Raw genomic sequence first — 26,941 nt, 5'->3', positions numbered from 1 at the left:
GGAAGAGGTCAAACATTGTAACTAATAATCAGTCAGATTTTCCAAATTTTAAATTTCAATTGAATCAGTTAAAATATGACATCTGTAACTACACCCACTCTTGTCTAATATATTTGTGAGTGGACACTTATGGAACTATCTGTGCAGTGCCCCTTATTATATGAATTTCCTAATTCACCCAAGGACAGGACCACCATTTTTCTACATAACTACATCTCCAGACCATAGTTCATTGATCCAGACTTAAAGTGAACCAATCACAGTTTTTCCCTAAGGATTTTTCAAACAGGTACTAGTGAGAGTGAAGTTAACACTAAAGGCAAGAAAATTCCAACAATGTTTGAGTCCATTTTACTTATGGCTGATGCCCATCTGAATCCCTGCCTCCCTGCCCACCTTATACTTTGAAACCAGCATCCATGTCTCTAATCAAGGGATAGAATATAATGCTTAATAGCTGAGATTTGCATATATTCCTTCCTGCTTGTCCAATAAGAATTTCCCTTCTGATGTGTCCAGCATATCACCCATTGGCCATCCAGCAAGATTGATACCAGTCTAGGTCACAAAATATCTTGGTCTCTATGTTAATAAGAAGTCAGGTGGACTATCCCTCTTTCATATGTATTATTATGAGAGAGTGAAGACCAGGATATTCAATAGTGTGTGTATTAGAGGAGAAGAGTTATGATGGCATAGAAGGAGCTGTAGTTGGGCAGACTAAGAGTAGGAACCTCAGTACTTAGTATTGTAAACTGAAATTTTCCCCTGAGGTGGCACACTGGTAAAACACTCTTCAATTGCCCAAAAAAAAATATAATAAATATGATTTGGACCCTAAAATATTAAGTAAAAAGAGCTTAAATATATGGCTTATAATTGCTTAAACCCTCCCCTCTCTCCATGATCTGGATGTTGTCTAGATTCCATAGAGCATGAGAACACGGCATCCTACCCTGCCCAAATGCAGTGGAAATGGCCTTTGTTCAACAAGTCCACCTGTTATCATTGTAATTAGCTAGCTATTAATATGAATAATAGGAAGAGAGCAAAGGGGAGGGCAGACATTATAAGCATGGTCATCTGGGCAGCTTCACCAGGAAATTATAGCTTCACATTTCCCAGGAAACTGCTGGTCCATTCCCTGAGGATCTGGGGAAAGGGATCAAACAAAGGGGGAGATGTACACATGTGCAGTGAAGTTGGGGTGATGAAGGGAAGGTGCTCACCTGTCAGTCTAGCTGGGGAAAAATATCATTGGCTGGGAAGGTGGAACCCCTGCAAGTGCACAAAAACTTAAAATGGCAAAATCCCCAAACAAAGAGTCCCCACTCTTGGCCCCTTGTTTGCCTTACCCTCTCTTGCCCCATGACCTGTGCTTGCCTGTCATGTGGCCTTAAGCCAGCAGTGGGGAATATCTATCCACAGGCCATAGAAGGTCTTCAAAAAAATCATTTGGTCTAGCACTGCCAAGCCATTATGGGTGAGTTAATTAAATGTTTGACCAAATATAGCAGGCTAATTTTTAAGTTTATAATTTTGTATGGTCCAAGAATTATAAATATCCAAATGGACCTTGGCAGGAAAAAGGTTCCCCAACTTGGACATGCAAACTCCACATGCAATGGACTGCAGCTGGGAAATCAAGCTGTGGACTTTAATATGGAACAGAAAATCTGAGCAGTGGCCTTAATTCTGGACCTGCTGAAGATAAGATTGTACTTCTTCCATGGCAAGATGGACAGAGATGGGAACATGGAGGGGACACCCCTTAATTTTGCATCATCAATAAAGCTTTCCACAAAACCCCATCCTCCTGTGGGAGCCTTAAGAAATTCCTTTCCAGAAGAAAAAGATGGCAGCTGGCAGGACAGAGGTGAGGGAGAGGAAGTGAGTGAGTGAGGGGATGAAAGGAGAGTGTGTGGATGCGTATGGTATGTGTGTGAGTGAGTAAGGGACAGGTAAATCCAGCAAGAGCAGCAGGGGCTGGCAGACCAAGCTCTCTTAGACACGGAGAGACTACCACCGCTGTGGGCACTCCCTGAACTGTGGGACTCAGGCACAGAACCCATACCATCTTGAAGGGGAGAGCGGCCTCTTCTAGCAACTCATCAGCACCACCACCCAGACAGGCCTTGGACACTGCCTGTGACCCAGCAGCCACTCCAGCCAAAATCCTGCTGCCCCACCCGCAGACCTGCGGACCCTGGGACCTCCACCTCCAAAGGTGCACCACTCCTGTACCAGTAAGTGCAACACCCCCCTCCCCAGCAGCAGACCTCTGGACACCACATTCACGCTTTCCCAGCACTCAGGCATCCAGGACACACCACTTCATAGGCAGCACTTGGGAGCCGCTGTGAGCCCCCGCTGGGTGTGATTTGGACAAACAGGGACACACAACCCCTGGCAGTAGAAATTCTGAATTCACTGATCCTGAATACCTGCCCACAGATGCCTCAATTATGAGGCTTCAGTGCCAGGGCCCTTCAGAGTGTTTCAGTGAACCACACTGGCAAAGGCACTGTGGGTGCCCCTGTGAACTGCCACTGGAAGCGCGTGCCTATCCACCACAAGTGCAGCAGCAAAAACTGAGTCTTACATCCCACAGATGCAGAACTCTAGACACAACAGTTGCACGGTTTTCCAGCACACAGGCCTCCCAAGCCCACCGCTCCACAGGCAGCTCTTAGGCACTGCTGTGAGCCCCCCTGGGCACGCACTTATACAAACAGGGATGCACTGCTGGGCTATAGAAATGCTGAATTCCCTCTTCTGGGATACCTTCCCACAGACACCACAATCCTGTGGCTTCAGTGCCAGGGCCCTTCAGAGTGCATCAGTAAACCCTGCTGGCAAACACACCGTGGGTGCCCCTGTAAGCTGCCATTGGGGGCACCTGTATCCAACCACGAAAGCAGCAGCAAAAGCTGAGACTGCCCATCCCACAACTACAGAACTCTGGATACCACCTTTCCAGAGCGCAGGCCTCCTGAGCCCCATCACCCCAACAGTCGGTTCCTGGGTGCCATTGTGAGTCCCCGCAGGGGAAGCGCAATTTCAACCAAGAGTGCAAGACAGCAAAAATTGGGACAACCCCCTCTATGACTGATGACTTCTAGACACTGCAGTTGCGTCTTTCCAGCTCACAGGCCTACATCAAGAGAACCCAAATAGCTCAAGTAGGGAGCTACACTAGATTACCAAGCCCAGGAGACCTGAGAGATCACACCAGTAGCACCTTCCCCAAAAGAACCTGGGTAGCAAAGCAATCTGATCTACAATTGAAACGTTACAGCCAAGTCCAAGGACTCTGAGTAAATATACACCAGCAGCAAAAGAAATTTTCTTTCATTTAGTAGCTAAAAATGTTAACATGTCTTGTAGTTTTGATTTCTCTCTTATTGCTGTTTTTCATTGGCATTGTTTTGTTATTATTTAACTAGAGGCCCGGTGCACGAAATTCGTGCACGGGGGGCAGCGGGGAGGGTGTCCTTCAGCCTGGCCTGCACCCTCTCCAATCTGGGACCCCTCATGGGATAACCAGCAGTTGGACATCCCTCTCACAATTCAGAACTGCTGGCTCCTAACCGCTCACCTGCCTGCCTGATTGCCCCTAACTGCTTCTGCCTACCAGCCTGATTGTCCCTAATGACTCCCCTGCTGGCTTGATTGTCCCTAACCACCTCTGCCTCGGCCCACACCTGGTACCCAGGATTCCCTCCTCCAGCTGACCACAGGCACCTAGGATCCGGGCTTCCCTCCCTCTGGTCAGCCATAGGAGAGCCCAGGCTGGCTACAGCCTCAGGGGATGGTGGACAAGGGGCTTCGCCTGTGCTGCAGCTGCAAGTGCTGGTGTCCAGGACCGCAGGGCAGGCGGCTTCTTCATCTCCTGGGCTGCAGCCAGCCTCAGGCACTGGCACCTGGTTTCTTGTCTCCCCCAGGACATGGGGTGAACCGCTTCTCCAGCTGGCTGAGGCCTGAGATCACGGGGCAGGCAGCTTCTTGGTCTCCGTGGCTGCAGCCAGCCTCAGGCGTTGGGCCCGGTCTCCCCAGGACGTGGGGCGGGCGGACCTGAGGCTTCTGAGGCTGGCTGCAGCCTGGGATCATGGGGCAGGCGGCTTCTTGGTCTCTGTGGCTGCAGCCAGCCTCAGGTGCTGGCGCCTGACTTCTCCGACTCCCAGAGACCGGGAGAGGCTGGGGGGCGGGGCTGCCACCATGTTTTCAGTTTAATTGCATACTCACTCTGATTGGGTGGTGGGCGTGGCTGGTGGGCATGGCTTGTGAGTGTAGCGGAGTGATGATTTACATATTACTCTATTATTAGATAAGATAGCCAGAGTTTTGCTCTTGACGTTCAAGTTTTAAAATGATAACATGTATATAGTTTGGTTTTTGCATTGGCATTATTTGCAATTGTTTTAATATTAGAGCTTTGTTCATGATGTTTAAATTTTACTTTTATTATAGTAGCTTGAAAACAAAAAAAGGGTGAGATGTAGAGGGCCCCCTGGGAAGGTACATAGGCATTCTTTAAATTATTGCCAGCTGAATTCAAGGCGACAGGCAGAGCCGCATCTTGGATACACATTTATCAAAAAGGCAGATGTGTTATCAGCACTGACTCTTACCTTTGCCCAGGTGTCTAGTAGTGGGACTTTGATATGTAAATCCAGTCAAGCACCAGGAATGCTCGGGCCTACTCAAGAATGCAAATAATCTCCTTAGATCCTAACTTTTGTTGAAACTTCCTGGTATTTGGAGGTATAAAATAAACTTATTGTATCGGCTCGGGGTCCCTGTCCCTCCATCAGAGAGGATGGTGGTCCCACCCGGTCCCAGCTTTTTCCTTCAAAAAAAAACAAAACACAAAAAAAAACATTACAGCAAAATATGGCAAGACAAAAAAGCAATCCCAAAGGAAAGAAAAAGAGGACTCACCAGAAAGGGAGTTAAATGAAATTGAGGCTAGCAACATATCAGAGGAAGAATTCAGCGTAATAGTTATAAGGATGCTCAAATGGCTGGATAACAATTACACACAACTCAATGACAAATACACACAACTCAATGAGAATTATAAGGAGCTGAATGAGAATGTCACCAACATGAAAAGGAACCAAGAGGAGATGATGAACGACATAGCTGCAATAAAGAACACAATGGAAGGCTTAAACAGTAGACTAGAAGAGGCTGAGGACTGCATCAATGAATTAAAGACAGGGTAGGAAAAAACACACAAACACAGAAGCAACTTGAAAGAAGATTTAAAAAGCAAGAGGAGAACCTAAGGGAGCTTTGGGACAACACAAAACGAAACAACATTCGCATAATAGGGGTATCAGAAGGAGAGGAAGAGAAGCAAGGAATAGAAAACCTGTTTGAAGAAATAATGACAGAAAACTTCCCTAATATTGGCAAGAAAAAAAAAAAAAACTACACAAGCCCAAGAAGCACTTAGAGTCCCAAACAAGATGAACCCCAAAAGACCAATACTAAGACACATCATAATTAAATTGGTTAACACCAACAACAAAGTAAGAGTCTTAAAGGCTGCCAGAGAGAGACAGAAAGTTATGTACAAAGGATCTCCTATTAGAATATCAACTGATTTCTCAACAGAAACACACCAGGCCAGAGGGAATGGAATGAAATATAAAAAGTGATGCAAAGCAAGGGATTGAATCCAGGAATACTATACTCAGCAAGGCTATTATTCAAAATTGAAGGTGGAATCAGGATCTTCACAGACAAAAAAGGGCTAAGAGAGTTTATCACTACCAAGCCAGCAATGCAAGAAATGCTAAAGGGACTGCTGTAAAGAGAAGAAACAGAAAGGCAAGAAGAAACACAAACATTAAGAATAAAAATGACAACAAACAAGTACTTATCAATAATAACATTAAACATAAATGGATTAAATGCTCTAATCAAAAGACATAGGGTAGCTGAATGCATAATAAAACATGACCCATATATTTGCTGTCTGTAAGAGACCCACCTCAGAACAAAGGAATCACACAGACTTAGAGTGAAAGGATGGAAAAAAATTTTTCAGGCAAATGGAAATGAGAAAAAAGCTGGGGTTGCGATACTTATATCTGACAAAATAGACCTCAAAGTAAAGGCAATAACAAGAGATAAGGAAGGCCACTATATAGTTCTAAAGGGAACAATTCAACAAGAAGATATAACTCTGGTAAACATACATGCACCCAATACAGGAGCATCCAAATACATAAAACAACTTCTGGGAGATATCAAGGGAGAGATCAATAACCCCATAGAGTCATAGTAAGGGACTTTAATACCCCACTGACACCACTGGATAAATCCTCTAGACAAAAAATCAGCAAAGAAACAGCAATCCTAAATGACTCACTAGATAATATGGACTTAATTGACATCTTCAGAATATTTCATCCCAAAGCTACAGAATATACATTCTTCTCCAGTGAACATGGGACATCATCAAAGATAGACCACATATTAGGAGACAGGCAAAGTCTCTTCAAATTCAAGAGGATAGAAATAATAACAAGCATCTTCTCAGATCACAATGGCATAAAACTAGAAATCACCTACAATAAAAACAATGAAAAAAAGCAAACACTTGAAAGCTAAATAGCATGCTATTAAACAATGATTGGGTTACCAAAGAGGTCACAGAAGAAATAAAAATCATACTGGAAACAAATGACAATGAAAACATAACCATCCCAAATCTATGGGACACAATGAAAGCAGTCCTGAGAGGGAAGTTCATAGCTCTACAGGCCTACCTCAAAAAACAAGAAAAACTGGTAATAAATTATCTAACCTTACAACTTAAAGATTTAGAAAGAGAGCAACAAGAAAAGCCCAAGGTATCCAGAAGGAAGGAAATAATAAAGATCAGAGCAGAAATAAATGACAGAGAGACCAAAACAAACAATACAAAAGATCAATGAAACCAAGAGCTGGTTCTTTGAAAGGATAAACAAGATTAATGAACCTTAGCCAGGATCACCAAGAAACAGAGAGAGAGGACCCAAATAAACAAAATCAGTAATGAGAGAGGTGAAGTAACAATTGACCCTACATATATGCAAGGGATTGTAAAAAAAAAAAAAAAAAACTACGAACAACTCTATTCCAAAAAACTGGACAACTTCAATGAAATGGACACATTCCTAGAAAAATACAAGCTTCAAAACTCAATCAGGAAAAATTTTAAAAAAACGGAATAGGCCAATAGCTGTTGATTAAATTGAAACAGTAATCAAAAAGCTTCCAGCAAACAATAGCCATAGGCCAGATGGCTTCACAGGGGAGTTTTACTGAACATTCCAAGAACTAAAACCAATTCTTCTCAGACTATTCAAAAAAATTCAAGAGGTAGAAACACTTCCAAGCTCTTTCTATGAATCCAGCATTACCCTAATCCCAAAACCAGATAAAGACACCACAAAGAAAGAATTACGGGCCAATAACCCTCATGAACATAGATGCTAAAATCCTCAACAAAATTCTAGTAAACCGGATCCAGCATTACATTAGAAAAATCATACACCATGACCAAGTGGGATTTATTCCAGGGATGCAAGGCTGGTACAATATCTGCAAATAAATAAATGTGATACATCACATAAACAAATTGAGAGACAAAAACCACATAATCATATTGAATGATGCAGAAAAGGCATTTGACAAAGTCCAACACCCTTTTCTGATAAAACACTCAGCAAAGTAAGAATAGAAGGATCATACCTCAACATAATAAAAGCCTTATATGACAAATCTATAGCCAACATCATACTCAATGGGCAAAAAATAAGATCATTTCCCTTAAGAACAGGAACAACACAGGGATGCCAGTTTTCACCACTCCTGTTCAACATAGTACTAGAAATACTAGCCATAGCGATCAGATAAGAAGAAGAAATAAAAGGCATCCAAATTGGAAAAGAAGATGTAAAATTGTCATTATTCACAGATGACATGATACTGTACATAGAAAACCTAAAGACTCCATTAAAAAATTATTAGACTTAATAAATGAATTAGGCAATGTAGCAGGATACAAAATTAACACCAAGAAATCTATGGCATTTTTATACACCAATAGTGAACTTACAGAAAGAGAAATTAAAAAAAAAAATCCCATTTACCATTGCACACAAAAAATTAAGACACCTAAGAATAAACTTAACTAAGGAGGTAAAAGTTCCCTACTCAGAAAATTACAGGACTTTGAAAAAAGAGATAAAGCAAGACATAAACAGATGGAAGAACATATCGGGTTCATGGATTGGTAGAATCAACATCATTAAAATGTCCATACTACCCAAAGAAATCTATAGATTCAATGTACTCCCCATTAAAATACCAACGGCATATTTCACAGATCTACAAAGAACTCTCCAAAAATTCATCTGATATAAAAAAAGAACCCGAATAGCTACAGTGATCCTGAGAAAGAAGAACAAAGTAGGAGGGATCTCAATACCAGATATCAAGATGTTTTACAAAGCCACTGTTCTCAAAACTGCCTGCTACTGGCACAAGAACAGACATATAGACTAATGGAATAGAATAGAGAACCCAGAAATTGACCCAAACTACCATGCTCAATTAATATTTGACAAAGGAGGCATGAACACACAAGGGAGTCAAGACAGTCCCTTCAATAAATGGTGTTGGGAAAATTGGACAGATACATGCAAAAAAATGAAACTAGACCACCAACTTATACCATACACAAAAATAAACTCAAAATGGATAAAGGACTTAAACGTAAAATGAGAAACTGTAAAAATATTAGAGGAATCCACAGGCAGCACAATCTCAGATATATGCTGAAGCAATATCTTTACCAACACAGCTCCTGGGGCAATGGAACCTAAAGGGAAAATAAACAAATGGGACTACATCAAAATAAAAAGCTTCTGCACAGCAAAAGAAACCATCAACAAAACAACAAGAAAACCCACTGCATGGGAGAACATATTTGCCAACGATATCTCCGATAAGGGTTTAATCTCCAACATCTACATGGAACTCATACAACTTAACAAAAGGAAGATAAACAACCCAATCAAAAAAATGGGCAATGGACCTAAATAGATACTTTCCGAAAGAAGACAAAAGGAAGGCCAAGAGACATATGAAAACATGCTCAAAGTCATTAATCATCTGAGAGATGTAAATCAAAACGACAATGAGGTACCATATCACACCTGTCAGAATGGCTATCATCAACAAATCAACAAACGACAAGTGCTGGCGAGGATGCAGAGAAAAAGGAGCCCTCATGCACTGCTGGTGGGAATGCAGACTGGTGCAGCCACTGTGGAGAACAGTATGGAGTTTCCTCAAAAAACTAAAAATGGAACTCCCATTTGATCCAGTGATCCCACTTCTAGGAATATATCCCAAGAAACCAGAAACACCAATCAGAAAGGATATATGCACACCCCTATGTTCATAGCAGCACAATTCACCATAGCTAAGATCTGGAAACAGCCTAAGTGCCCCATCAGCAGATGAGTGGATTAGAAAACTGTGGTACATCTACACAATGGAATACTATGCTGCTGTAAAAAGGAAGGAACTCGTACCATTTGCAACAGCATGGATGGACTTGGAAAGCATTATGCTAAGTGAAATAAGCCAGTCAGAGAAAGATAAATATCACATGATCTCACTCATTTGTGGATTACAATGAACAACATAAACTGATGAACAAAAACAGATCCAGAGACAGAGAAACCTCGATCAGATGCTCAAACCTCAGAGGGTAGGTAGGGGAGGGTGGGGTAAGGGGGAGAGATCAACCAAAGGACTTCTATGCATGCATATAAGCATAAGGGATGGATGCAGGCATCAGGGGGTGAGGGTGAGGTCAGGATTGGGGGGCGGTGAGGGGACAATGGGGGGATAAAGGCACATTTGTAATACCTTAATAAAAAAATACATAATAAAAAAGTTATTAAAAGAAAAGAAATTCCTTTCCTCGCAGCACCCCGAGGACTCCACTTCCATCAATAACATACCCACCTTACTTGAAAAATGAGGTAACAAAATTCCAAAACATGAATTTTGATAATCAGAAAGAGCCAAAATTAGATTGCTGTCTTTTTTCAAAAGACAATAACTTAGAATGTGAGAATTTAGTTTAATATTTAATTTTAAATCATTCAGGTACAAAGAAGTTTCATATAATAACCCTTTAAGAGTTTAAACATCCTGAGATTTGCCCTTCAAGCCACCCAATCTGAAAATATTTGTCTTTGTTCACAAGAGGTGTAAATTTGATGAATAAGTGATGTTAATTTTGAAACTATTAAAAGCCACTTTACTTCAAATTCAAAATGATGATGAGTCATACATGCCCCTGGGCCCATTTCTTGATATTTTTCCCTGTCTTCTAAAGCGTCTTTTGAAAAACGGAACAAGATAAGATATAAAAATCCTCATTGAACCTCCCAACAAGTTAGAATATATCTCATGGAACTTCTTTTCCAACTGTGATGAAGTTTTGCTATGCCATATTGGCACCACGGTTGCTAAATAATAATTTTCACAAAATAAACTTCAATTTTCCAAAATGGCAGATACATAGCAGGATGGGTGGTGTTAACGAACGGGGAGAAGCCCTCATACAGTTCACCACAGAAAAGAGAGCATCATATGTCTGGACTCCTGAACAGTTGTGTTATCCATCAGCCAGCACATGTGATAGAAGCACCCCAGGTGTGGATTCATGCTGACTAGTGCGTTCTCCTAGCTATCACTGTAACAGACAAGTTTCTAAGTAGTACTGACTGGACATAAAGCAAAGTATATTAGCCAGAGGATATGAGGGCAATTCCCTAAAGCTGCACCTCAATAGCAATTATTGGAGACATGCAGCAACAACAAACAAACAAACACACACACACACACACACACACACACACACACACACACACCAAGAAAATAATCTGATGCCCTTACAAATAAGTAACTGCCATTCTCATTTATTCACGTAGCAACTGGGCAGTAGAGGAAACAACAACAAAGAAAATATGTCACTGATGAGAGCACCTTTGTGGCTGTTCTTTGAGTCCCCCTATCTGTTCCATTGTCTTCCAGAAATAGCCCGTTATTTCCATTTGGGTGCCCACCCCTTCCCACATTTAGTGCACAGTCTGGATAGGCCTCTACCCCTGTTGACAACACATCCAACAGAGGATGTGAGAAGACCTAAGCAAACTGGCCCATCGCATTCCTCTGATTGCAATGGGATAGGCACATAACCTAAATGGGCCCAATGAAAATGCATTTTCTGATTTTTCCAAGAACTACTAGAAAAAAAACTGTTTATTCTTTCTCATTATAGAGAACCTATGTGGATATGAAAAGCAGTTGCAGCCAATTGGTTACTCCAAAGGGAGAAGCAAGGATTTCCTAGTGTTTTCACAGGGAGCATAAGAATAAAGTCAAACCCTAACCGGTTTGGCTCAGTGGATAGAGCATTGGCCTGTGGACTAAAAGGTCCCAGGTTTGATTCTGGTCAAGGGCATGTACCTTGGTTTGCGGGCACATCCCCAGTAGGAGGTGTGCAAGAGGCAGCTGATCGATGTTTCTAACTCTCTAACCTTCTCCCTTCCTCTCTGTAAAAAATCAATAAAATATATATATTTTTTAAAAAGAATAAAGTCAACATATGAAAGCAACACAGCACAAGGCTGAACCAAGAAATGGAGAGGGACAAAGTCCTTATGATAACTGTTTGAGAATTGACTTTTCCATGCCAGGAACTAGCACTACCCTCCAGATGTCTCCTTTTTTTTTTTTTTTCTTATGCCAGTTGATGATGAGTTTTCTGATCCACAAAATTTCAGTCTTCAGTGAATCATTGTAATGACTATTTATCAAATTCTTATTATAGGACAGCCACAGAGTTCTCTACTTATATGGACTATATTATTTAATCCTCACATTGATCAGTCTTGTCAGTTCTATTATTATCCAACTAGAGGGCTGGTGCATGAATTTGTACATGGTTGGGGTCCCTCGGCCTGGTTGGCAATCGAGGCCAATCAGGGCCATCTTGCCCAGTCCCTATTGGGGCCAATTGTGGCCAGCTGGCTGGGGGAGGGACTGCAGGAGGTTGGTCAGCCACGGGAGGTTGGTGAGCCACAGGAGATTGGCTTTGGGAGTGCACTGACCACCAGGGGGCAGTGCCTTCATTGCACATTTGCCCCCTGGTTGCCAGTGTGCATCATAGCGACCAGTCGACCGGTCGTAACGGTCACTTAGGCTTTTATATACACTGAATGGCCAGATTATTATGATCTCTGAACGCATAATAATCTGGCCACTGAGTGTATATCCTATATAATAAAAGGCTAGTATGCAAATTGTCCCCTCAATCAGGAGTTCAATCAGCAGGCAGGCCGGCCAACCGCCCATGTCCCCTCCCCCTGGCCAGGCTGGCCGGACCCCACCCATGCACGAATTCATGCACCAGGCCTCTAAAATATATATATATGAGTGGCCAGATTATTATGCGTTCAGAGATCATAATAATCTGCCCACTCAGTGTATATACTAGAGGCCCAGTGCACAAAATTCATGCACTGGAGAGGTGTCCCTCAGCTCAGCCTGCACCCTCTCCAATCTGGGACCCCTCAGGGGATGTCTAACTCCCAGACATCCTTCTCACAATCTGGGACTGCTGGCTCCTAACTGCTCCCCTGCTGGCCCAATTGCCCCAACTGCCTTCCCCTGCCAGCCCGATCACCCCAATTGCCCTCCCCTGCTGGCCATCTTGTGGTGGCCATCTTGTGATGACGTGGGGATGGCCATCTTGTGACAATGTGGGGGCGGCCATCCCTTGATGATGTGGAGGCAGCCATCTTGTGATGATGTGAGGGTGTGAGGGCCACCTAAGCTTTTATTTGTATAGATATGAGACAAAAAGAAACTTGGAGGTTATACATAATTGGTCCATAATAATTTGACTGGCAAATGCTAGAGCTGAAATTTGAACCCAAACATTCTGACTTCACAATCTATACTCTTTTTTGCTAAACTATGCTGCCCCCTAAAAACAAACAAACAAAAAACAGCCAAAAAAAATGGCAACACAAACTATGAATGGTATAGGTAACTTACAAAATATTTTCTGTGACTAATTATTTAAAATCAACATGACTAATATTTTACTTTGTCTTAAACTCATACTTATGTGTTTCAAGATAGAATTCCAATAGTATTTGTCCTTGAAAGTTGGGCTCTTTAATAGAAAATATTAATTGACCTCACACAGCATAGCACTGAATTTTATATTTATTGTAATTTGATTTTGGATGAGCTTATATTGGGTCTGGCAAAAAACAGGTTATGACTGCAAAGTGTCACAGTAATTGGTTCAACACTCTGGTCCTTTCTGCAACCTGGAATGCAGATAGTGTTTATTAAATGAGAGGGAGAAGAAAATTCCTAAATTAATTTTCATGTCAAATTTTACCTTTATACAACCTAATGGAATTATGTTCTTTTGAAAAAATATTGTGGAGAAACTACATTACATTCTGAGACAGATTTTCTTGATTTCCTTTTAAGGTATACAATTAAGATTGGGCAATAAATTTAGATGAAGAATGTACCTGGAATAATGAAAACAAAAATATGATTTATTTCAACTGTGCCCAAGTCCAGGAGGAGAAGGGTGATACGCTTACAGCCATGAGTCCTGAGGACAGTTCTAGCAGCATCTTTGCTAATTACTAAGAAAGGGTTGCTGTTTACTAGTAAGACAGTGAAAGTGAAGATGAGTGTGACAGAAAATGTTCACTATGACACATCTGCTTCTGGCTGCAGAACAGGCAGAAAATAGGGGTTCCACGTGAAACATTAAAAACAAGATGCTTCCGCCATGGGCTGAGAGAATGACCATAGTGTGGGAAAAGCTCCAGCAGCCAGGATGAGTTAGAAAGCAGTGATGATGCTTATTCTGAAAGGAAAGTTGGGCACAGAGGTACATCAGTGATTGTCAAGTGGGGACAATTCCACCACCACCACCCCCAGGGGTATTTGGCAATGTCTGGAGACATTTTTGGTTATTACACCTTGGGAGAGGGGAGAGGGATGCTGTTAAAAATCATACAATGGCCCGGTGACTCCACACAAAAGAGAATTAGCTGGTCCAGCATGCCATTAGTGCCAAGGTTGAGGATCCCTGCAGTTAAAAAGGAAGGGGAGGGCATTCAAGCAGTGTGAATTAAGGCCATGCATGGTGGTAAATAAAGGGCTTCTCTCTTGATTTTTATGACCCATAAGTATCCCCCCCACCCTGTTTTCTATGCTCCCACTCACCTCCTCAGATTGCACTGCATGTGAACTTCATCCAAATTATCTATTCCATGGAAAATCATATGAAAAAGAGCAGTGTCATTTTCAGGACCAATTAGGCAAATTTATTAAGCTTGTGCAAAAAGTTGTATATTTAAATTCACTCGTGAATGTTGCGGGGGGTGGGGAGAACAGCTGGTAGCATGACACAAAGCTGAATGATTGCACCCCTACTGCCACGGGAGATGAGATGAAGGTGTAGGTACCACTGAGCAGCTAATTCTGAGAAGACACTGAGTGCAGAAATGGAACACGTGGGCATGGCAGTGCTGCTGGCAGCTCCACCAGCACACTCTACAGTATTTCTAGCATTTGATGTGATCCTAATGAAAATTTTTATTGAATGAAATTGGAGATTTATTTTATTTTTACTCTAAATATTTCCATAGAGGATTTGAGCAGCTTCCAATGAAGAGCACATTAAACAGGTTGATATAATAGAAATAGAAAGTAAGGTCAGCAGAAAGGAAGACGCAAAGGCACTGTCAGTGCAGGCTAGGGGTTGTTGCAGCTGGGATGAAAAGTTGGACTTCACAACATCTCCAGTTCTTTTTGTCAAAGCTACAGCAGACCAGGCGCCCAAATGGAGCCATCTTCTTGACACTCAATTCCTCAGGGAATTTCTCAAAGAGGATTATGGGTAGATATGTAGAGTCTCACGATGGGTCATTTTTAAGCAATATTTTTCATGTAGGTCTAATTCTTATATGGTTGTTTTAGCAATGTTCTTCTATAAACAAAGAACATGACACCACCAATTCAATGAAGATGGTTTTGTGAGGGTCTCCAGGAATTTGCTATGAGAGTCAACCAATGGTGTACTTGATAGGAATAGTGTTGTATTTGAGAAATCAGTGGAGACCTCTGGGTCCACTGAAATCTAAATGAGGTCAACTCAAACTCTCTGAGACAATCCAAGACCTCCAGAATTTTCTGCAGAAGTCTGAGAAGTTCACATTCCCATGGTTTAATTCTAGCCATCCATCTGCTTTCCCAAGTTCAGTTTAGAGATTATCTCACCATTCCATACAGGCTGTAGGGTATCCCATCCCATGTAACACAGGTGTGAAACAGCTCCAATCACACATACATACACACACACACACACACACACACACACACACACACACACCACATGCATAGGCATTAAGGGATATCTTTGATTCAAAAGTTCTCCATACCTGTGTAAATTTTTCTCTAGACTCCTTTCAGTCTCCATTTTCACCCATCTCACATACCATCCCCTTCTCTGCACCCTTTCTCTTTTATCACAATCTTCCTTGGGGAAGTAAACCCAGTTTCTCTTATAAAGCAGCCTAGCCATTTATCTCATTAGCTTCCATGCTGCTGAATATCAACCATACCTGGGGCAGGGACTTATCTTTTCCCCATGCAGATTGTCAGGATATTTCCCTGGAGAAATTTCAGTACACACACTGCTCAGATAAAGACTTATTCACCTACCCTGGCTGGTGTTGCTCAGTTGGTTGAGCATTGTAATGTGCACCAAAGGTCACAGGTTCAATTTCCAGTCAGAGCATACCTAAGTTGAATGTTTGATCCCTGGTTGGGATACATGTGGAAGGCAGCCGATAGATGTTTCTCTCTCTTCCTCTCCCTTCCTCTCTCTCTAAAATCAATTAAAAAATCATACACATATTTTTAAAAAGTATTCATCTTATTACTGACAGTCCAGTAGTTCACCAGTCGTAATGGTGGGAAGCAGAAAAATTTATCTTGGAATCGAGGAGCTCATAATTTGATTTATATTCAGGAGTTATGCCCATCAATCTTCATTTTTATATGCCAATCTGCTCTGTCACTTCCTGCTCTTCCTACTTGCCTGCTACCCTCTGCTTTGTGTGTGAAGGGCCTCCATGATCTCTGTGAACATCCACTCATGAAGACACTCTCATGGTTTATCTGATGGATTTTCAAGTGGAAAGCACCTCTTAACCTTTGTTCTCCTTAAATCCAGTTAGCATATCATTTGGCTTAGTTTTTAATAAGTTCACATATACTACAGTTATCTGAAAAATTTATTTTTAAATATAAATCATTATGTAGCTAATACCTAGAAGTAAACATTCTAAATAATAAATTTTCTCTATGTAACACATGCAAGCATAACAATTATTTGAGATTCCAAAATGGTGGTAGAGTAAGTAGAACTTACACTGACACTCTCTCAGTACCAAACTTGAAATACAACTAAAATACAGAACTATCCTGAAAAATCAACTGAAGACTAGTTGGAGAGAACCCTGATAACCAAGGACAAAAAATGGAGAACACATAGAGACTGGTAGGAACTGCAGAGGTACAAAAGGACTGGCTGAGCTCCCATAGACAGCAGCTGAGGTTCTGGAGGTATATCTCAGTTGTAGGGGGTTCCCACTGAGAAGTCTGGGGTCTTAAACCCCAAGCTGGACTCCTGAACTCAGAGCACCAGAACTGAGAAAGTTGCCCAGATAACAGCTGGCTGTGAAAAGCATCAGGGTTACTGTTTGCCAGCGAGAGGCTGAGGGAAATGCAGGCACCCTCTTAAAGGGGAAACACAAATTTTGTGTGAAGCCACTCACCTTGGGGTTTGGCAGAGGGAGAGCAGAGTAGACTGGAACTGTGTGAGCAGAAGCCAGGACTGAGGGCACTAGGGTTGGAGCTCAGAGGGCAGCCACCCCAATTTACAGTGCTGAGTCATTCCCTCATACTGCAAAGGACAACTTTCTCCTACAAAACTTTGCTATCCAGGCAAAGCAGTTGCCCTACCCTGTTGGAAGACCTCTCCCCTTCCCTGCGGTTGATAGCCTGGGGCTAATCAAAACAAAGTGTCAATGGGACTGTGGGCAAGGGTTGGTCTCTAGAGGCTTTGAGACTTTGCCTGATCTAATCAGAAGCCCAAGCCTAGAAAAAGCAGACCTTAGTGCACATTTTTGTCCTTTCCAAAGGCACCCAGCCCTAGCAAAGGGAGCCACAAGCTGTGGATTGCTGATAGCTCCAAACAGGGTACTTAGGTCTAGTCACAAATAGCATCTGACATTATCCTGCACTAGAGATTGGGAGTCATGGAAGATCTACCTAATACACAGACACAAACCCAAACAGGCAGCCAAAATGTGGAGACAAAAAAAAAAAAGCCCCAAATGAAAGAACAAGAGAATTCTCTAGAAGAAGAGCTAAATGAAATGGAGATAAGAAATTTATCAGACATAGAGTCCAGAGTAACGATGGCAAAGATGCTCAACAGTATGAGAAAAGATATAAAAACTATGAAAAATGACATAGCATTAATAAAGAACACATGGGAAGGAATACACAGCAGATTAGGGGAAGCCAAGGATTGGATTAGTGAATTAGAACACAGGGTAGAAAAAAATCACTCAATCAGAAAACCGAAAAGGAAAAAAAACAATTAAAAAAATAGGAGGACAGTTTAAGGGAGCTATGGGACATAACAGCTTCCTTAAGCTGTTGTTATGACATAACAATATTCTCATAATAGGTATTCCAGAGGGGAGGGGGTAGGGCGGGGGGGGAGGGCGGGAATAGAGCAAGGGATAGAGAACCTGTTTGAAAAAATAATAGCAGAAAATTTCCTAACTTGGTGAAGGAAAAATATCACACAAATTTAGAGTCCCAAACAAGAACCAAAACAGGCCAACACCCAGACACATACTAATTAAAATGCAAAAAAAAAAAAAAAAAAAAAATGAAAGATGAGAGAATCTTAAAGGCAGCAAGAGAAAAGCAATTTGTTACATACAAAGGAGCTCCCATGAGGCTTTTAGCTGATTTTGCATCAGAAACTCTATAGGCCAGAAGGGAATGACATGAAGTATTCAAGGTAATAGAAAACAGAGATATGAAACCAAGATTACTATATCCAGCAAGGCTATCATTCAAAATAGATGGTTAAATGGAGAGCTTTCCATACAAAAAAAAAAAAAAAAAAAAGCTAACGTGGTTTATCACCATCAAACCAGAACTGCAAGAAATGCTAAAGGGACTACTGTAATGAGAAGAAGAAATAGAGAGAGAAACATAGGCATGGGCATAAAGAATTAAATAGCAATAAATAATTACCTATCAATAATAATCTTAGATGTAAATGGATTAAATGCTCCAATCTAAATACATAAGGTAGCTGAATGGATACAAAAACAAGAACCAATTATTGCCATCTACAAGAAACCCATCTCAGAATGAAAGACTCACACAGAATGAGAGTGAAGGGATGGAAAACTTTCCCATGCAAATGGAATAAAAAAAAAAAAAGGTGGCTTAGCAATATCTGACAAAATAGACTTCAAAATGAAGCCCATCACAAGAGACCAAAAAGGTCACAACATAATACTAAATAGATAGGTCCAATGAAAGTATATAACACTGGCAAATATATATACACCCAATATAGAAGCACCTAAATATAAAAAAAAAAAAATGGAGAACTTTAAGGGAGAGTTTGGCAGCAATAGTCAGAATAGGGGAATTTAATGTCCCACTGACTTCACTGGATAGATCTTCAGACAAAAAATTAACAAGGAAACAATGACTCTAAATGACATACTGGATCAAATAGCTTTAATTAAATTTTGTGGAACATTTCACCCCAAAGCTGCAGCATATACATTCTTCTCAAGTGCACCTGGGTCATTCTCAAAGATAGACAACATATTAGGGCATAAAACAAGTCTCTACAAGTACAAGAAGATTGAAATCATAACAAGCATCTTCTCAGATCACAATGGAATGAAATTAAAAATCAACTACAGTAAAAACACTAAAAAATATTCAAACACATGGAGGCTAAATCGCATGTTATTAAATAATGAGTGGGTTACCAATGAGATCAAGAAAGAAATAAAAAATTCCTGGAAACAAATAAAAATGAACACATAACAACCCAAAATCTATGGGACACAGCAAAAACATTCTTGAGAGTGAAGTTCATAGCAATACAGGCCTACCTCAAAAAGCAAGAAAAATTGATAATAAACTATTTAACCCTACAACTCAAAGAATTAGAATGAGAACAATAAGAAAAACCCAGAGTAAGTAGAAAAATGGAAATAATAAAGATTGGAGCAAAAATAAATGACATAGAGGCTAAAAATACAATACCAAAAAAAATCAATGGAACCAAGAACTGGTTCTTTGAAATAATAAACAAGACTGATGAACTTGGCCAAACTCATCAAGAAACAAAGAGAGAGGACCCAAATAAATAAAATCAGAAATGAAAGCAGAGAAGTATCAACTAACACCACAGAAATACAAAGGATTGTAAGAAAATACTATAAACAGCTATATGCCAACAAGGAGGACAGTGTGGATGAAATGGACAAATTCCTAGAAAAATATAATCTCCCAAAACTGAATCAGGAAGAATTAGAAATCCAGAATAGGCCAATAACAACTGATGAAATAGAAGCAGTAATAAATTTAAAAAAAAAAATAAAAATAAAACCTCCCAGCAAACAAAAGCCCTGGTCTGGATGGCTTCACAGGGAAGTTTTACCAAACATTCAAAGAACTATCACCTATACTGCTCAAACTATTCCAAAAAAATTCAAGAGGAAGGAACACTTCCAAGCTCTTATTATGAGCCCAGCATTATACTAATTCCAAAACCAGATCAAGACATTATAAAGAAAGAGAACTACAGACCAATATCCCTGATAAACATAGATGCTACATCTTCAACAAAATATTAGCAAATCAGATCCAGCAATATATTAAAAAGATCATACACCACGACCAAGTGGGATTTATTCCAGAGATGCAAATCTGGTACAATATTTGCAAATCAATAAACGTGATACATAAACAAATAGAAAGACAAAAAGCAATGATTATATCAATAGATACAGAAAAAGCATTTGACAAAATTCAACACCCATTTTTATAAAAGCTCTGAGTGACTGGGAACAGAGGAATAATACATGACAAACCTACAATGATTATCATACTCAATGGGCAAAAATTAAAACCATTTCCTCTAAGAACAGGAATAAGAAAGGGATGTCTGCTTTCACTACTCTTATTCAACATAGTATTGGAAATCCTAGCCACACTGATCAGACAAGAAGAAGAAATAAAAGGCATCTAAATTGGAAAGTAGGAAGTAAAATCCTCATTATTTTGCAGATGACATGATATTATACAAGAAAACCCTAAAGACTCCACCAGAAAACTACTAGATTTTATAAATGAATTTGGCAATGTAGTAGGATATCAAAATTAATACCCAGAAATCTATGGAATTTTTATACACCAATAATTAATTCTCAGATAGAGAAACTAAACAAATAATACCATTTACCATTGCAACAAAAAATTAAGATGCTTAAGGATAAATTTAACCAAGGAGGTAAAATACCTGTACTTGAAAAATGACAGGACATTGAAAAAAGAGATAGAGGAAGATATAAACAAGTGGAAAATTATACCATGTTCATGGATTGATAGAATTAACATCATTAAAATATCCATACTACCCAAAGAAATCTACAGATTCAATACAATCCCTCTTAAAATGCCAACAAGTTATTTCACAGATTTAGAACCAATATCCAAAAAAGATCCCATATAGCTGCAGCAATTTTGAGAAAGAACAAAGTTGGAGGAACCACAATACCAGATATCAAGTTATGCTACAAAGTCACTGTACTCAAAACAGCCTGGTACTGGCAGAAGAACAGTCATATAGATCAATGGAACTGAACAGAGAACGCAGAAATCAATCCAAGCCAATATGCTCAATTAATATTTTACAAAGGAGGCAAGACCATACAATGGAGTCAAGATAGTCTCTTTAATAAATAGTGTTGGAAAAATTAGACGGATACATGAAAAAAAAAATGAAACTGGACCACCAATATACACCATACACAAGAATAAACTCAAAATGTATCCAAGACTTAAATGTAAGTCGTAGAAGAAACCATAGGCAGCAAAATCTCAGACGTCTCTCATAGCAATATGTTTACAAATACATCTCCTAGGGCAGAGGAAACTAAGAAAATAAACCAGTGGGACTACATAAAAATAAAGAGCTTTTGCACAACAAAAGAAACCATCAACAAAATGAAGTGGGAGCCCACTATATAGGAGAACATATTTGCCAATGATACATCTGTTAAGGGGTTAATCTCCAAAATATATAGGGAACTCATACAACTTAACAAAAGGAAGATAAACAATCCAATTTAAAAATGGGCAAAAGACCTAAATAGACACTTCTCTAAAGAAGACATACAGATGGCAAAGAGATATATAAAAAAAATGCTCAAAGTCACTGATTATTCGAGAGATGCAAATTAAAAAAACAATAAGGTATCACCTCACACCTGTCAAAATGGCTACCATCAACAAATCAACAAATGATAAGTGCTGGTGAGGATGTGGAGAAAAGGGAACCCTAGTACACTGACTGGTGCAGCCATTATGGAAAACAATATGGAATTTCCTCAAAAAATTGAATATGGAACTGACATTTGACCCAGTGTTCCCACTTCTAAGAATATATTCTAAGAGACCTGAAACACCAATCAGAAACAATGTATGCACCCCTATGTTCATAGCAGCTAAGATCTAGAAACAGCTCAAACACTCATCAATAGATGAGTGGGTAAAAAAAGCTGTGGTACATTTATACCATAGAACTAGAGGCCCAGTGCATGACTGAATCATGCACGTGTAGGGTCCCCTACACGCTTTTGCTTTTGATCACGGGGAGCTGGGTGCCTGTCCGCTAGTGCACCAGGCCTTTCAGAAGCCTCCAGCGTGGCGGAGGCTTCTGAAAGGCCTGGTGTCTGAGCGAACAGGCATCCAGCTGCCACGCTTTCACTTTCGATCACTGGTGCACCAGGCCTTTCAGAAGCCTCTGGCATGGCGGAGGCTTCTGAAAGGCCTGGTGTCTGAGCAGAAAGGCATCCAGCTGCCACGCTTTTGCTTTTGATTGCGGGGAGTTGGGTGCCTGTCTGCTGGTGCACCAGGCCTTTCAGAAGCCTCCAGCGCGGCGGAGGCTTCTGAAAGGCCTGGTGTCTGAGTGGACAGGCATCCAGCTGCCACGCTTTCACTTTCGATCGCTGGTGCACCAGGCCTTTCAGAAGCCTCCGGCGTGGCGGAGGCTTCTGAAAGTACTGGTGCCTGAGCGGACAGGCACCCAGCTCCCACGCTTTTGATGGTCCGTGGCCGCTGAGGGGGGCTACCCTGCTGTTGAGAGGCGCAGGGGGCGGGACTTCCACCCCCTGCACCTCTCAACAGCCGCTGAGGGGGGCTGCCGCGGACACCTGGCTACCCTGCCGTTGAGAGGCGCAGCTGGGTGTCCGCGCAGGCCCCCTCAGCGGCCGCGGATCTGGCCGTTGAGAGTCGCAGGGGGCGGGAGTCCCGCCCCCCTCAGTGGCAGCGGATCCGTGCCTCTCAATGGCTGGATAGGCCACCCCGAGTCCCGCCCCCCAGCCTCCCACCGCCCAATCGTGGGCGTAGCGGAGTGATGGTAATTTACATTTTATTCTATTATTAGATAGGATACTATGCAGCAGTAAAAAAAAGTCAGACCTCTTACCCTTTGAGACAGCATGGAGGGACTTGGAGAGCATTATGCCAAGCACAATAAGCCAGTCAGAGAAAAACAAGTCTCACATGATCTCACTCATATGTGGAAGTTTTGAACAAAATAAACTAATGAACAAAATAGTTCCAGAGACATAAAAGCATGGCCTATTTTATTTTTTTACTAGAGGCCAGTGCATGGATTCGTGCACCTTGAAAGGAACTGTGGTCCGCAAGGCTGCAGTAGGCACAGGGGTGGGTCACAGCCCATCCTCCGTGCCCCCGCCAGCCCCTCCCTCCACAGCCCCCGGTCCCCAGTCTGCCAGCTGCCCCACTCCCACATGCTGATGGCGCTGGCCCCGCTCGCACCCGCTGATGGTGCAGAGCAATTGGGGTCGGCACCAGCAGCGGGTGCAAGTGGGGCCGGCACTGTCAGCAGGTGCGAGCAGCAGCTGCTGCCCCAATCACCCCTCAGGAGCAGGGGGAGGTGGAGAAGCCTTCAAGGGCGATTGGGCCAGCAGCCACTGCTCATATCCGCTAATGGCGCTGAGAAATTGGGACCGGTGCTGGGCACCGGCAGCAGGTGCAAGAGGCAGCTCTGGCACTGACTGCAGGTACAAGCAGGGCCAGTGCCAGCAGCAGGTGCGAGTGCCGGGCAGGACCATGGTACACAGGAGCAAAGAATTTTCGTAACCACCAGAGGCTCAACCCGATGACAGCGACTGGCACCCTGCCTTGGTCTGGCACCCCCTCTCACCTGCTCCACTATCCCGCCACGGCTGACGCCCACCTTGTTTCTCACACGCCCCCCTGGTGGACAGTGAATGTCATAGCAACTGGTTGTTCAGCTGCTCAGTCTATTTGGATATTAGCTTTTTATTATATACTAGAGGCCCAATGCACGAAATTCGTGCAAGAGTAGGCCTTCCATCCCCCGGCTGCCGGCACCAGCTTCCTCTGGCACCTGGGACCCAGGCTTCCCTCTGGCCACCGGCAGGCACCAGGGACCTGGGCTTCCCCTGCAGCCCTGGCTTCATTCGGAGGGACATCTGGTCTAATTAGCACATTACTCTTTCATTATTATAGACTAGAGGCCCGGTGCATGAAATTTGTGCACGGGGGCAGAGGGGGGGGTATCCCTCAGCCCAGCCTGGACCCTCTCCAATCTGGGACCCCTCGAGGGATGTCCGACTGCCCGTTTAGGCCCGATCCCACTGGGATCGCGCCTAAACGGGCAGTCAGACATCCCTCTCACAATCCAGGACTGCTGGCTCCCAACTGCTCGCCTGCCTGCCTTCCTGATTGCCCCTAACCACTTCTGCCTGCCAGCCTGATCACCCCCTAACCACTCCCATGCCAGCCTGGTTGATGTCTAACTGCTCCCCTGCCAGCCTGTTTTCCCCCAACTTCCCTCCTCTGCCAGCCTGGTCACCCCTAATTGCCCTCCCCTGCAGGGTTGATCACCTCCAACTGCCCTCTCTTGCAGGCCTGGTCCCTCTCAACTTCCCTCCCTTGCAGGCCTGGTGCCTCCCAACTGCCCTCCCCTGCTGGCCATCTTGTGGTGGCCATCTTGTGTCCACATGGGGGCAGGATCTTTGACCACATGGGGGCAGCCATATTGTGTGTTGGAGTGATGGTCAATCTGCATATTACTCTTTTATTAGTTAGGATAGAGGCTTGGTGCACGGGTGGGGTCCAGCTGGTTTTCCCTGAAGGGTGTCCCGGATCAGGGTGGGGGTTCCCTTGGGGCATGGGGCGGCCTGAGCAAGGGGCCTGTGGTGGTTTGCAGGCCAGCCATGCCCCCTGGTGACCCAAGCGGAGGCCCTGGTATCTGGAATTTATTTACCTTCTACAATTGAAACTTTGTAGCCTGGAGCGGAGCCAAGCCTCCTGCTCACTCCGTGGCTGGCAGCCATTTCTTTTGGGGTTTGTGTATATCTTCTATAATTGAAACTTTGCAGCCTTAAGTGGAGGCCTGGGCCAACCAGAGTGTGTGGAAAGCTTTGCTTCTTCCTCCTGCTCTTTCCAGCTCCGTGGCTGCTGCCATTTCTGTTTGGATTTGTTTACCTTCTATAATTGAAACTTTGTAGCTTTGAGTGGAGGCTTAGGCCAGCAAGGGCAGGCAGAAAGCTTGGCTTCCTCCATTGCCTGGGAAACCCAAGCCTCCCTCCAGCTCTCTGTGGCTTTAGCCATCTTGGTTGGGTTTATTTGCATACTCGCTCTGATTAGCTGGTGGGCGTGGCTTGTGGGTGTAGCAGAGTGATGGTTAATTTGCATATTATTATTTTATTAGGTAGAAAGATATGTTTTTATAGATTTAAATATATTTTTTTTTTTATTTCAGAGAGGAAGGGAGAGACAGAGAGAGAAACATCAATGATGAGAATCATTGATTGGCTGCCTCCTGCACATCCCCTATTGGGGATCAAGCCTGCAACCTGGGCATGTGCCCTTGACTGGAATCGAACCTGAGATCCTTCAGTCCACAGGCTAACACTCTATCCACTGAGCAAAACCAGCTAGGGCCCAATTGGCTTTAGACATGTTGGATACTAGAGTGGTGCTTCTCAAACTTAAAGGTGTGGATCCAGGCTGTGTTTGAACTCAAATCTCCCAGTCTCAGGTATGTAAGCCACATGCTCTCACCTAGGAAGTACTTCCTACAAATGAGAGTTGTACTAAAATGAACCTTGGGGAGCTTCTGCTTGAAACTTGAGTTTTGTTATTTTTGACATGGTGTCTATTTATGAAATATCATTTAGGCGGCTTGAGAAGAATAACAATAGGAACTCAAAACACCAAAAGCATTCTAACAGAAAGTGCTTCCAAACCATAAACTGAGGTTGCTGCAGCTGCTCCCACACTGACCCCGTGGTTTCTCTAATACCATGCTGAGCCATCAATCGTCTCTGAAAAGTCTGTGGCTTTGACCTGGCCATTTGATTTGGTACTGCTCTCAGGAACAAGTTACAGTGTCTTGTCTGTTAAACAACAATGCTCAGGCTTCGTGTAGATCCCAAGACCTGGTCTGTGCATCAGTGCAGAGTCTCAGGCAGACTGTCTATTTAAAGAGGGAGAGAGAGCCTTTATATCTGTTTCAGGTTTTAGCTTCACTCAAATGCATATGGATACACAGCAAGCAAGTAGCAATACCACACTTGCCTGGTCATTAAATATCCTGCAGTGTACTTCTTAATTAACACCAGTGTCACAAATGTGATGGCTTAAGTGCTCAAAACCTGGCTTGCTTAATGGCAAATAGAGAACTACATGATCATTAAATCCATTTGGACTACTTCTTCTCCCCACCCCGCGCCCCTCCCCGCCCCTTGCCACCTGGGGCGAATACAGTTAAGCTCTAAATATTCTTATTGTTTTCATCCAGTGTACTTTTTTAAAATACTGCTTCTTTTTTCATCATCGCAACTTGCATTTCACTTCTGTCATCAGATTTAGCCCTATGTTATAAAATTGTATTATGGTTTTGTTGTTGGTAGTGGTGGTATTTTTTCAGCTAGAATTTATAGCAATGCTGGGGATTAAGGAATAATTTGAGTGAATGACACATACAGTGTTGCCTAGTAACACAGGCAGATCTGCACAAACCCATAAATTGCAAAATTTCATAGCAGTGTAAAAACTTTTACTGGCACTGAAGCATATTTTTCCCTGATTGAAGCAGAATTCATGCAACAATTAGAACCATATGACAAAAGCTGGTAATGCTTAGGCTTCAAAAGCTGCTGTTCTTTCCTGACAATTTCAAAGATTTTTTGTGTTTGTTTGTTTCAGGAAAGAAAGCATCGAATCCTTTATGTTCTAGCCTCACTTATGAGGCAGAATTGAGCCTGGTAATTAGGCAGCACCAGAATTTTAACTACAGTTCCCAGTGAAGAATGGAAGAGTCATGCAATAATTTACAAGTCTAATTAATTCATGTCAGCCAAAACCAGTTCTGAGTGTACCCACACACACACTTTAGAGGGCAGCCCTTCTACTATGT

Source organism: Cnephaeus nilssonii (genome assembly GCF_951640355.1).
Source record: "Cnephaeus nilssonii genome assembly, chromosome: 3".
NCBI lineage: Eukaryota > Metazoa > Chordata > Mammalia > Chiroptera > Vespertilionidae > Cnephaeus > Cnephaeus nilssonii.
Note: the sequence above shows the minus strand (reverse complement) of the source record.